General features: G+C 35.9%; 1 long non-coding RNA gene across 1 annotated transcript in view; it reads right to left on the reverse strand.

Moving 5' to 3' along the window:
• Positions 1-465: 465 nt before the first annotated feature.
• Positions 466-14,631, reverse strand: part of LOC106901183 — a 43,786-nt gene continuing 29,620 nt past the window's right edge. Inside the window, exon 4 of the long non-coding RNA XR_001414270.1 lies at positions 466-538. This is a non-coding gene — a long non-coding RNA (uncharacterized LOC106901183). The remainder of the gene's footprint in view (positions 539-14,631) is intronic.

The following is a 14,631-nucleotide window of genomic DNA, read 5'->3' on the forward strand; positions in this document are numbered from 1 at the left end:
TTTATTGTCCGTGAAAGTGATTTACAACTATGTAACAAATCTTCACCTACACAACTTTGGCAATGATAATAGCAGTGATAATAATACTGAGAAAAAGCACTCTTTGTTTTTTGTTTATTAGTTTGTTTCTGAGTTTTGTATACGCATATCAGAATCAAATTGGTAAATTTCTTGTCTTCATGAGTAAGTCTAAACCTCTGCAGGTCATCACCTGCTCTTGAGTTCCTATTTGCTCACTTCCCACATTAGAAGCCCTGTCTTTCTTGGATGTTGAAAGCAAAGAATTAGAAGATAAAATCTGCAAATTAGTACACAACTACAGCTGGTGAATGCAGATCATAGTCTCAGGTTAAAGATCTGATAGCATGCTCAGCTCTAGAGACTCTGCTTCTTCATCCTTCTCTTTCTCTTGTGACTCCCAGTTTATGACCCCATTCATCTGTTCTTTGGCACACTTCCACATTTGTCTCCTCTTGGTCTGCCATGTTCAGTTCTCACTGGGCAATCCAGCCTTAGCCCAGCAGAGACCATGGTTAGTCTGCAATAAATGGAGAAAATCCAGTGGTGATTGACAAGAAGAGTAGTAGGACTCAAAACTTGACTCACAAGAAAAAGCTGAAAGAATCAAGAATTTTTTAGACCAAAATACCAAATAGAATCATAGAATCATCGAATCATTCAGGTTGGAAGAGACCCTTGGGATCACCGAGTCCAACCATCTACCCTTCTCTACATAGTCCTCCCCTACACCATATCCCTCAGTACCTCATCTAGACGTCCCTTAAACACATCCAGAGATGGTGACTCAACCACCTCCCTGGGCAGCCTATTCCAATGCCAAATTCCAAATAAGACAATCATCAGTAATTTCCTATATCCATTTTGAGTAGAGCAAGAAATAATAACTTACTTCATAGCAGGGAAGGATTACTCTGTGTCTTAATAAAACCTTTTTCTGGTAGAGAAACAGGTAAGCATAAAAATACATTCTCTAGGAAGCCACGGAATCCCTGCAATAGGGTATAAGAAGTTAGACCAATGGGGATGGTCTAGAAGTATCGGATCTCAGGAAAGAGAAAGATGGCTTGCTGCATTTGTAGGGCTTTATGGAAATGTGATTAATTTGTTTTACTAAATTCTATGGGAGCAAGTTTTCCTGAAGTTGGCATAAATGAGAAAAAAATTGTAAGATTGTTTGGGATCACCAAGTTGATATTTGCATAAAAGTAGACGGAAGAGATAATAAATACTGGTATCAGCTATATTCTGTTTTCTCTTCCTTTGACCTTATGAAACCACAGAATCCCTTAAGATAACAGATAAAGTTTATTTACCCTTTTTACTTCCAACATATGCAAAAGAATTGTTTATCATTTAAATATAAGGGTTCCAAATAGAAATTTTGATAGATGATATGTTTATCATCTAAACTGATTTTAGCTTGCATTTCTATTAATTCAGATGATTTAATGTTGATATGAGAAGGACAAAATCCCTGGAAAAAAGCAAAGTATTACACATTGTTTAATGATTGTAGAGAATTGAGAGCATGATAAATTCCATTCCTATGTGACTATTTTAACAACTGTTGATAATGCAGATAGCAAATGTAATAACTTTGGGAAACTGGAAAACTGAGAGGAGTGAGAAAGAAAAAGAAAACAGATATTTCTCCAAGTGCTTTAGCAGGTGCTTCTGTGAGAGCATTTTCTTTCTCTTCAAAGAAGTCAATCTGTTTTCAAACTTGAGTATATGCTTTGGTGAATCCTGGGTCCATAATGCATCGTGTTCAATGGATTTAATATATTAAAAAAGTAGGATGACATGAAACTTCTTAGACTGGCATTTTTGTGAATCAGCATTCTTCCCATGGCAAGATCTAGTGACACTGATGTAGAAGGAAATCACTGTTGATCTGAAAGTATCAAGGCATAACCTCTAAAGGAGAAATGTTGATAATTAATTCCAGATCAGTCATTTCTGTCTGGGCTTCTCAGTCAGACTAAACCTCAAGCTTGACCACTTCTGAATATTCACTACATAGAGATATGCAAATATTCTTGTAAAAGCACATTTTGCCACTATACATTTGTCAGGGTATTTTCCCACCTCAATTTCAATAGTTTCCTCTCCTGTCCAGCTGTCCTATTCAATCTCCTAATCCTTCTGGATGTATTAGATATAATATCTCTCCCTTATTGGTAAATTCTCACTCTCATCCCATCCTTTTGATTACCTCGATATCCCCCTTAAACACTTGCCTTCTCTGCTTTCCCTAGCTCCTTCTAATTTTCTTGTTCTAGAGTTTAATTCTTTGTGTTGTGTGATGTGCAATGAAGACCATCACATTTCTGAACTCTCTTTTGTTGTTCTAGACCAGGCACCTCGATGCCTCCATAATATATTTACATGAGGTGTTCCTCACAGGTTGTGTCTGGGCTCTTTGTATCCTCTGTGTTCTGTTTCAAATTACTGTGATTAAGATTACACTTGTGAATATCTAATGGGCATTTAAGGACCCTTGAGTTTTATGGAAAACATTCAGTATGAAATCATAACTTATACAGATGACTCAAAAATGCAATGTATTCATGATCTATAAAATATTAATAAAAATATTTGTGTCGACTTCTTGTGTCACTAGGTTTCCAGACAATTTTTTTTCAGGTCAGTATTTGATCTTTGAATCTGCATACTGAAGCAATCAGAAAATGTTTCTTTTAAAACTTAATATACCTGTTTATAATCATTTACAGCTAAATATGTTAGTGACAAAAATGAACTTTTGGTCCAGAGTGAAACATTGCAGAGCGAAATGGCTATGGAAAAATGAGTCATATTTTGTTTTAGCTCCCACATCATTAGCGGATCTGAACAAAGTTTCAGCTGCAGGATGATATTCTGCCCTCAGTTTTATACTTCCCTGCTTAAAGAAGTTTAAACTACAGGCAGAAACTGAAGACAAGGTGTTCCCAGTAGACTTGGTTTGACAGAGTTCTTAATACTTGTGTTAATGTCTAAGTCAAAAAGAAATCAAAGCAGCTTTCATAGTTTCCAGGACAGACAAAGTTAGGAAAAACCTAAGAAAACTCTCTCTGCAGTTCCTGAGAGACAATAAATGCAGATCCACATAACGCAGATTTTACAGAGCTGTTTTCTGAGTAGAAGCATGAGGGGGTTTTGCCTTTATAGCAGGGAAGGGATCTCTTTATTTGTCAGTAGTTTACTTGCCAGCAATACAGTTAAACCATTCACGAATTTAAAAAGACCCCCACATTTGGATAGACTTTTTTTTTTTTTTTTTGGTCAAGAGTAGCAAAAAAACATTAGAAGTTATCTATCCTCAGTAAGAGTTCTAACACTGTCATATTGAAGCAGTATGTCACTTAGCTATTATGTTGGAGATGCATACTTTTTTACTTTTTCCTCAGTTTAAGGAAAGCCATATCCATTTATCTTCCTTGAGGCAGGAAAAAAACCTTGAGCCTCTACATGATAGGCTATGTCAGAAAAAGACAGGATGGTACTTTGCATATGAATATCTTAGGCATTGAGCAAGGCAGTAAGTCCTACTTTCTGATGCTGGCTTAAAATATCAAAGTAATTATTTCACATACATATATATAAAAAGGAGATTTTCTGCCTCATTGGTATTGACACCCAGTGCATTTTTGCCAAGCAAATGGAATATATTCTGCTGGTTTCAGGACAAGGATCTGAATCAAACTTTCAATAGCTGTTGAAGTATATGATGCAACACTGATGAGAAGGATTCATTGCATGGAGAATGTCTGTGGAATGTCGTCCGAAGAAGAGAACTGAACTCAAGTTTTCCAGACCCTCTGCAAGTGGGCTGCTTGGGAAATGGGAGAAGGACAATCACAATCCCTCTGTTTTCATGATAACAGGACATTCTCTATTTTCATTTTTATCGTTTGTCTTTGAGAAGATTAATTTTTCCTTTAATTTCATATGTTATTATAATGAGTTTTTTGGACCCATTTTTCAGCTCAGTGGCTGAATTTAAAAACTGCTGACCTAATATACAGTGCTAAGAAATCTGAAAAATGACTTCTTTATTTATGGGATATAACATATACCAAGATAGAATCTGTTTTGCAGATGACAAGGAATTAACAAGATAAGGTGAATCAAAACAATCAGGGTACCATTAGTGTGTAGACTAATATTCTGTCCCAGGACAAAGAAGGCAATCTATAAACACATTCAGTGTAAAGCACTCTTTGTGATATAGGTGTCCATATATTATATGACAAACCCTGTATTTCCTATATTAAACCTATGCTTTATATACTGAGTGTGCTAAACTACTTTTTATTTAGTGAACAAAGAATATATCTTGTAGCTGTAGCATGTGTTTTTATTTTTCTGCAAAGGTATCTGCATGGAAACAGAAAGCAGAATTATGTGCCTCAGAAACAGTTTTTGTCCTTGCATGAAATCCAGCTTAGTAGATTTTCTGCATGTCAATTTCCTAAGATGACTGCAAAATCTACTTTCCAGAAGTATTATGTGTGTTCCAGAACTTGGTTAAAATACCATCTTTTTCAAGTCACCACGTACTGGATAAAAAAATAATCATTTATTGGTTAGGCATAAGGTTTTATCAAAACATTCTGTGAAAGCAGTTGTTGGGGATAAAAAAAAAGCTAATTAAGATGAACTGCCTGCAAATACAGGTGCTATCTGAGATGACACCTAGAATTGAATCATGTTTCTTCACAGGTGGGCACTGAGCAATTACAGTTTGAAATAAGCTTTCTTAATAGGTATTGCAGCACACTTATATGCAGATCAGGCACAGAGCAAGCAATGCAGCACATTGATTTTGAAAGTATATGAGTGTGGGATTGTAGACAAGATTTCAGTCTTGTCAAAGAATAGTAGAATCATAGAATAGTTTGGGTTGGAAGGGATCTTTAAAGGTCATCTAGTCCAACTCCCTGCAATGAGCAGGGACATCTTCAACAAGAACTAGTTTCTCAGAGCCCCATCCAACCTGATCTTGAATGTTTCCAGGAATGGGGCACCTACCACCTCTCTGGGCAATCTATGCCAGTGTTTCACCACCCTCATTGTAAACAATTTCTTCCTGATATCTAGTCTAAATCTATTGTCTTCTAATTTAAAACCATTAGCCCTTGTTCTATCACAACAAGCCCTGCTAAAAAGTTTGTCCCCAGCTTTCTTATATGCCCTCTTTAAGGACTGAAAGGCTGCAACAAGGTCTCTCTGGAGCTTTCTCTTCTCCAGGCTGAACAACCCCAACTCTTTCAACCTGTCCATATAGGAGAGGTGCTCCAGCCCCCTGGCCATCTTTGTGGCCCTCCTCTGGACCTGCTTCAACAGGTCCATGTCCTTCTTATGCTGGGGGCTCCAGAACTGGACACAGTACTCCAGGTGGGGTCTCACAAGCGCAGAGAAGAAGGACAGAATCACCTCCCTTGACCTGCTGGCCATGCTTCTTTTGATGCAGTCCAGGGTACAGTTGGCTTTCTGAGTTGCAAGTGCACATTGCTGGATCATGTCCAGCTTTTTGTAGTTCTGATCTACACGTGAATGTCACAGTAATTACTTTCCCTTCTAACAATTACCATGCTGACTTGTATAATTAAAATATTTTTCACGAAGGGTTGGAATATTCTTCGTATGCCTATTACTATTTATTTTGCTTTGACTTATTATGAACTCAACATAACATACATAGCTGTAACATGGCACTGCCTGAAATGCTATATTGCTTCTCCCAGATTGGACTAGGTTTCTGCAATTTAAAAAAAATTATCAGGTAAATAAGTTCAAATTATCTTAACATCTCAGTCAAGCCCAAATTGTCAGCTAACAACCACATAAAAAGCTTTGATCTATACCCAGATTAAATGCCATTTCTAGTTCCTTCAATGGCCCAGAGGATAGCCCAGATAGTTTGGTCTTCAAGCTACCTTCAGTGCTAGTCAAGAAGGTGGAGTATGTCCAAGAGCATTAATTTGGAAAGAAATTACATTGATTTTATTATGGGAGAATATGCTGCTAGATGGACTGAACACTACTTTTTTTCCATCTCACAATGTGAATGGAATAAATAAGCCTAGATGAAGAAATCACTCAAAACTACATAAAGGCAATTTCCACATATTTTTTTGTGGGGACATCTCTCCAGATGCCCTTCTTTTTTCAAGCAATGATGATGATGAATTTTCAAGAAAGGCTTTTAAACCTGTGTTTTCTTGCTTCTCTTCACCTGGATTTTTCCCACTGACTTCATAAAACCATCAAACTTAATGCAGTGCCAAATGATTTATCTTATAAAAGTCTAAGACTTACCTTAATGATAGCAAATGAATAGCCATTTAAGTAATATAGTCACCTTTCCGTTTAAAATCCTCCTACTCCTCAAAAATTGTACAGTACATAAAAGAGGTAAATCACCAATTATTTCTTTGGCCATGCTGTTCCTTAAGGACAAAACTTTCTCATTTGACCATTTTAAGCACAGAATAAGAGAAGTTCCATTTTGAGGTCTAAACTGGTTAGACAAGAAATACTACAATACTTTACAGTGTAAGGAAAAGATAGAAATTGGAGATCAAAAGTGGTATTAGAGAACAGCTTTTATTTATTTATTTTATTTATCTAAGATAGTTATTTATTTATGGATAGAAAACCTTGGAAAGAAGAAGGCATCCAGTGGAATCTGAGGTATTTTTTTGCAGCTTGATAAATTGCAGTGTCTGTCACAATAGAAAGTGTGTAGTGAAATGCTGTTTTTCTGGTTGCATGCTGATTCTCAGCATAAATCAGGTTTTTTATGATTGGTTGAAGATATGCAAACGGTGAAAACCACCACAAACCACAGCTTTGCACTTCCTAAAGTGATGATTATTCACTGATACAAAAACCATCTAGAAGAAATTTTGTGGAAATTGTACAACAGACTAAGAAGTGTAGCAATGCAATAACTGTGTTTAGACAGAAAATGCTGTAAGCGCCAATGTATGTTTTTGTGCTAATAACACCTGTATGACAGTAGCAAACTATCATAAAAAGAAGGGTTTGGGGTTTTTTTGCCTTTTTGATACCCCTTCAGATCTACGGCAGTACATGGATTTCCAGATATTAAGTATGCTTTTTATAATCTATATTTCACTAGAAGGTCAAAGCTTTTGGTGTTTTTCAAATGTGAACTTAACCCACTTTGTTTGAGACTGAGTTACTGTAATGCAGTCAATCTGTTATTGCCTCTTATGCCATTCTGTCAACCTCACACATTATTGGAGTTGCAGGGACTCCCAGATTATAGATAGGTGTGATTATCATGACAGATATGTCATTAACAAGTCATTTGATACAATAAAACCATAATGGTGTGGGTCTTAGATGCTTGCAGAGTGGGATTTTGTTATTTGCCTGTCTGTTTTTCATTCTATAAGTAGATCAGAGCAAGAACTGTTGGCTTTAGGATTATTCTGACCATTTTGTACTCTCTCAAGCCCTTCCAGGGACAGGGTAGCAGAGAATAAGTAGAGGAGAAATGGTAATGGAGAGTCATGAGTTTTGAGAAGTTATTGGCAGCATTTTCTTTTGGACATTATTTAAATCCAGCAGTTTTGCATTGCTATTACAATAGCATCCATGTTTCCAGAGCTCCAGATGGAGCTGCCTCTCCTCCACCCGTTGCCATGGAGTTCTGCCTGTTTTACTCCATTGTTTGCAAAAGAGAAATAAGGCCCCAGGAGTTCTAAAAATCTTCAAGAGATTTCTAACACATAGGAAAGTGCTTTCTTACCTCTATCAGAGCTCATATTTTGACAGAATGTAAAACCTATTGCCAGCAAGTAAACATATTTTGGCAAGTCTGAATAGGACAGTCTAAACATGTAGTGCTCACTCAAGCACTTACAAGTTTGAGCCAAATCTCAAACTTGTAAGGTTCAAACAGGCTAGACAATATTTATGGCAAGTTACACAGTACAGTTTCAAATAACACAAGCCATTACTTCTACTATGATCCCATATATATATCTCACCACCAGGCAAAAATGACAAATTACATTAGGTTTCTTATGGCTGAGAATCTCGGTGCATCTTTTATGAGTGTTTTTTTCTCAACCTATTATCCAGAAGCTAACAAGAAACTTCAGCACTTTTAAGATAACCACATTTGTTGCATTCAACCTCCAAAAATTATCTTTCATTAATTCTGAAGGTATTCTCCTAGACTGGTCAGGTTTCTGCTTTATGCCCTACTTGTTTCTGGCTAGATTAATCTGGCAGCAAACACATCCTGATCTCCTTCCAGCCTATACAATAACCCTTTATCATAGCTGGTATAGATGAAGTTCGTACCTATATATTAGAAATTAGGTGTTCTACCTCTTTATGGTTCTGTGATTGTTCTGGATGTATGTCATGCTATTTACCTCTTTACTTATGTTAACACAGGTGGTTTTTTTTTCTCAGATTGGAATTATTTTCTTTACATTTTCCAAAATAAGTTGCATTTGTGAGCTACTTAATAAGATCAGACTTTCAGGTTATGACCACTAACTAAAACTTATGTGTAGTGGAATACCTTTGTGTTCAACAGAAAGTTCTTAAAGTTCCCTTAGAAAAATAACAACGATTTTTGGAAGTGGTCTTAAGAATACGATTTCTAAGGATCCCTGCCCTAGAAAGTTGAGGCATCAACAGATTGCTACTTGATCCTAGGAGTTTTAGGAAGGTAACTTTTTCATAAGATATGATCACATAGATCAGCTTTTTATGAGGATAACAACAAGCACCTTGGTGTCAAATAGGTATTAGGGAGCTACTCTGAAGAATATTCTGAGTATTGATAAGCATGGCAGGTGAGGTGGACCAGGGCAGCAGTGTAATGATATGAAGCCTTATTAGTTCTTTCTGTGTGATGTGTGATTTAACAGTCTAATTTATAAGGATTGTTGAAGAATACTTATTCTACAACTACAGTGAATGAAAGCATCATGAACATTGACTGCCAAGACCTGTCAAATACACACCTAGAATATAATGCAGCAAATTCTGCATCCTTTTTCCATGTAATTGAAAATATTGGGTTTTTCAGAGGCTGGTATACCAGGACAAAAGGCTGCACAAATTGGAAGAGCCTGTAGGCAACTAGTTTAGTGGGTACCAGCTTGGAAGGCAGGTAAATATTTTACAAGCTGAAAATGTGAATTTTGCTTAAGGGATTTTGAGTTAGGGTTTTCTTCTCAATATGTGATAAAGGAAGCCGTACGGCTGAAGGGAGAAGACTGAAGGGTTTGAAGTTAAGCCAGATCTGTTCAGAAAATGATCCTGGCAAAGAATTTTGTGATTCTGCGTTAAACCAGGTAATGCCTAATAGCCAGAAACTCGAGAGGCCCACACTCAGGGAAATAAGGAAAGGCCATAGGTGCAATTTGCCCAGTAACTGTGAGTTCAAGCATTGCAGTAGAGGTAAAAGCATGAGATTTTTGTGTTAAGTCCTGCTCTGAGGGCTGTGACAATTTTATATGCTTTTATTTTGTCAGAGAAAATGGAAATCAAGCATCCAAAAGTATATTACACAATAAAATAGAAGAGTTTGCAGTTTGTTTTGTTTTTTCTTTAAATCCAGAAAATTATGTCTGGAGCTCCTCTTTATTGAAAAGTCTATTCTGAACTAAAAATAAGGCAAATATTCTTTAACAGTGAAGGTAATTTCCCACTGACACTGTGTATTCTGAGACTATGAAGATTCTCCACCACTTTCACATCTAGAATTAAAACTGGATGTCTTTCTAATAAACAGCTCAGACTGCAGTTATAGATCTTGTGCAAATTATTAGTTGGGTTTTTTTCAGACTTGATATGATCAGATCTGAAGGCACCCCCTGACTTCAAACTCCATGAATCCTTTCTGCATTAATATTGAAATATAGATGTACTTAAAAATGAATTGAACGAACTCTTGCAGAGGGGTAATGCATAAAAAAGGTAGCTGGCTGATGTATATTATAGATTTTCCCTCTAAAACTATTTTTTGTTATTTTTTATTCACCAGGGGTATGTAAATGGCAAGAGCTGATTTTGTTGATGTGGAGTCATAGCTTACTGGAAGATTGTCTAATTAAAAAATAATGGAGGAATCAATTAAAGTTTCAGCTATTTAACACAGTAGTCAATACATAATTCCTGGCAAAAAAAAAAGCATTACTGGCTGGAAAATGTGTCTAAGGCATGACAGCTCCCATTTCTTGTAAAGAAAGATGACTTCTGTCATTTACAGTCTTGTAATAACAAACTTAATTGTTTTTTCTGGAAAACTCTGAGGATAAGTAAGGCTACAGTAACTACTTTCTACATAATCTTGTTTCACTAAGTTCTGTGGTTAATTACACATTTATTTAGGCACAATCATTGCTTAAATGGTTACCAATGACCCTTCATCAACCAGGATGCTGCAATTTGCACGGTGTTTAGTTTTTGAAGGTAAGCGCAGATCCTCACACAAACCACTCTCCTCTCAGCTGGAATGGGATGGCTCTTCCCTTTGATTCCTGAGGTAATGGTAACGTCACACTGTTGTGTTGCTCTCACAAGAGCAAAATCAGAGAACTTGTAAACCAGCAGCACTCAAAAACGCAAAATAATTTTTTTTGCTGGAACTACAGTACAACTCACAGACTTTGCTGTCATAGACTATAACAGAGTAATATTCAATTATAATACGTGACAGGTAGACATATATATAAACATAGACTGAAATTTGGATAGATATGAACTAGATTTCTACAGGGCATGCTGGCTATCGATCACTGAGTTCAAGTAACTGGTTTCAATCTGTTAACTTTAAAGAATTTACTCCTAATCATAAGTGTAACTGAGAGAAGAATCTGTTTTACTGATCACTGTTTTTAAGAACTCAGTAGTGATATTAAAAGTTGAAGTTAAAGAAGTGGGGAATTCCCAAATAATTTGGCACCCCCACTATCCCCTGAAAACTGTAGACCAGTCCAGAATGTGTAAACATACTATCTCCCATGTTTTATGGGTATTTCCAGCATCGGTCTGAAAGTAGAGGCTGAAAAACTTAAACAATGTGAGACACAGTGCACATAAGTACTACATATTCTGCTGAATGTACTTTCTTCACTTTAAAAACTCCCTCAATAGAAGTTACAGAAGAAATTAAACTCTGTGAAAAAAAATATACCATGTTTTTTACAGTGCCACAGCATTATCTGCTTCACTTCTTTAGATTGGAGGCATTTCTTGAGTGAGGATGACTTTGCTGTGCTGCTGAATTCACAGGTATGCCCTAATGGTACCCTGCTTACCCAGCAGGTTTGTAAAGGATTAGCAACATGGTTTATGATTAAAGATCAAGAACTAGGTTTCTAGCCTTTCCAATAATCATGAAAATATACCAGCTTTTTCGTGATAAAGTGGGCATGTAGCTATATTTTCAGTCCTGAAGCTCATATAAGTGCATGGAATAATATCTCCATATGTTCTTCCTCATCCAGATCAGTATGAATTCCAGGAGATATTCCAAGAAATCTGGAAACTGTATAGGGCCACTGTAAAGCAAGGACTTTAGGTGCCAAGAAGCTTCAATCTTGTCCAGATCTATACCACACCCTACATATGGGTTGTGTCTAAATACTACAATGTAGGCCTAAATATATTTTTTTAAGGAGTTGCATATGTCCTTTGGAACAGAACATTATATTATCTATTCCTTCATCCCTGCCATGCTGACCAATAGCTGTTGATGGTATGAAGAGAGAAATAAAGAATAAATTCAAAGAGGAGTTCTCTATTTTTACAAGCAAATCAAGAAACTCATCACATCTTAGCAAGTAGCAGAAAAAAAAGTGTTGTTCACATAGTTCTACTTCAAACTGTGTTCATTATTCATTTTAATTCAAACCATCAGCAGTATCTTTCTGGTTCAGCATCATGACTTTTATTTTTCAGAATTGTCCCATATGGCTTATTCTAAAATGCATAACATCATGCAAATTCTGATACTACCAAGAATCAGGGGCAAGATAAATGTCACTCCAATATTTTACTGTAGAAAAGGGACACGGAGGGTGTATCTATTATTATCATTTTAATCAGAATCAGCAGTATATTTTTGAAGAAAACCTCCTGGCTACCCCAATTATGGTGCTGCAGGAGGCAACACAGAGTGGCCTGAATGCATGAAAACAGCAGTTAGACCCAACAAATCCAGAAATGAGACTTCTTAGAGATGACTAATGTGCTCCAATCAGCGTGTTGAGTGCACAAGACCAGACAAGAGGCATTCTGAAATATAACCTTTGAAACGGCACTGTCAACAATACTCTGTAAAACCATCATGTTGAACCACTCTACTCACTAATGTAGGCATAGCCATTTGGACAGAAATAATCTCCGTGATTTACGTGCTATCTAAATTGCATGAAAGATGCAAAGGAGAAATTTATGTCCTGTTCATCTGGTTGTCCAGAGAAGAGAACTGGCCACTGACTACATGAATTGTTTCTTCCAGTGTCCATATTCCTATGAAGTCATTCTATAGAGGTCTTCCCAGGTCTCATTCAGAATAGACTACTCCATAAAGCGCTGGCAAGACACCCTGTGGAGGAAAGCAACTCACAGTAGAATAGGTGCAGAAATAGGACAGCTACCTAGATATGGAGCTAAAGCTGAAAGATTTTATTCACCTTCTAAAATCAAAAGCTGAGTGAAGACATGATTTATGAAAGGACTAAGAATATAACTCAGTAAAACCAGTCTGTAAATAAATTTAGCCAGCTAGCAGAAAACAAGGTTTACATGTCAGAAGAATGTGCCCCAGGAACATTCTTTTTACACTGGCCATAATAAGTTAATTAATGTTAACCTAATTTGATGCTGAAGTCTGATATTAGTTTATACATACAATTGCATGATATTATCGATAAGGATTGAGAAACCACATTCCCAGTATCTATGTGCCCAAATATAAGTATGTACCATCTTTTCATCTTTAAGGACCGCCACAGTTAAACTGCATAGGCTGGCATATAATTCTTCAAAACATCAGTTTGTTTAATCGGTGAAGCAGTCTATGTGGCAACATAGAGTGTCTATTGTCTGGTTATTAAGTGCAAAGAATCCCAACACGTTTCCAGAATCTGACCATTTATATCACATTCTAAAGTGATTTTGTCTATAGCTATTTTTATATCTCAAATATTTCCACATGTGTTTCATGTCAAGTATGTAAGTGTCCCTTTTGAAACTGAGCATATATACTATTAGTAAAAACAAGACCCAAATTGTTTATAAGACCAAGATCCCTGGCTGATGTAAATCAACATAACTATAGTGGTTTCAGTGTAAAATCCTGTTTGCCAAGACTATTATTGCTTGAATAAAAAGTAATTTCTTTCAATTCTACATCTTTTCTAGCAATCTAACTAAGCTTATTTGAAATAAGCAAAAAATGCCAATCCAATTTCTATAAATAAGTGGGATGCAAGCAAAAAGCATGGAAATATTTCCATATTTTCCAAAAATGTGTTGTTTTGTGGAAAAATGCCTTGCTTTTTAGGATGGGATGATTTTATGAAAAATCATTCAAGTCTTTATATCTTTGATTTTGTTCATGTCTAAAATGTGTTTTAGACTCTTTTGTACAGCAGAAATCAATCATGGTAAGCAAGCATGAAAAAAGTAGTCTAATATTTTACTTCTGACTGTAGATCTTTCATTGAAAGCTGGGAAGTGGCTTTTCTGAAGCTAATTCTTTTTTATTTCACTTAGTCAACAAACTCATAAAAACTCCTGGGGCCTATACTGTTCTGACTTATACCCCATGAAATCTCATTGAAGTCAAGTGCCCATGGACTTTTAAAAATATTTGCTTATCATGAGGATGCATACGTACATCCAAAATGTACTGGTGATGCAGTTTAAAATCTGTGTTGCATTAGGAAGAATCTAAATGTTTTACATTATATATTACGCTTGCATCCTATTAATAGGCACTATAGATTCAGAGGTATTTTTAGATTAAGACTCTTTGGAACAGAGTTTGTCAGAGTAAACAGCTCATTGCATCTGAAATGGATTCCTGATATAATGTGAACAAGGATAAGAACAAGCTGAGGCAGATTAGAGTGGATGAAACTCTGCTATCTTGTTGCTACTTACGCCCAAATTTTATTGAATGGTATGGACATCTCTACTCAGTATTAATGTTTTAAGACACCAAAGTTCTAAATATACAACACTATTTGATGTATATTAAGCATAATGTACTCTTGTGTTTTTTCTCCTTTTATATTTATTTGCTCAAATATTTCTTTCTTGAAATTCTTAGAACTACTGTAGCCAGCTGAAAAATTGATATAAAATCTAGTAACATTTGTACAATTTAATAAAATAATTCTCATCTAAAAGATGCCTAAAATAGAACAGGAACTTCTCATTGCTAAAAATTCTTCTTCCTTGAGTTAATACAAATAGATATAAACTAAGTTCTTTTTTTAAAAAACTCCCCTGTTAATTATAGAGAAGTTTGATAAAAGATCTTCAGAAACATACTATGACATGCAAACATAAAAATCAAAGAAAGTCTAACAAACT

The sequence above is a fragment of the Calidris pugnax genome, unplaced genomic scaffold (assembly GCF_001431845.1).
Source record: "Calidris pugnax isolate Ruff unplaced genomic scaffold, ASM143184v1 scaffold44, whole genome shotgun sequence".
Taxonomy (NCBI): Eukaryota; Metazoa; Chordata; class Aves; order Charadriiformes; family Scolopacidae; genus Calidris; species Calidris pugnax.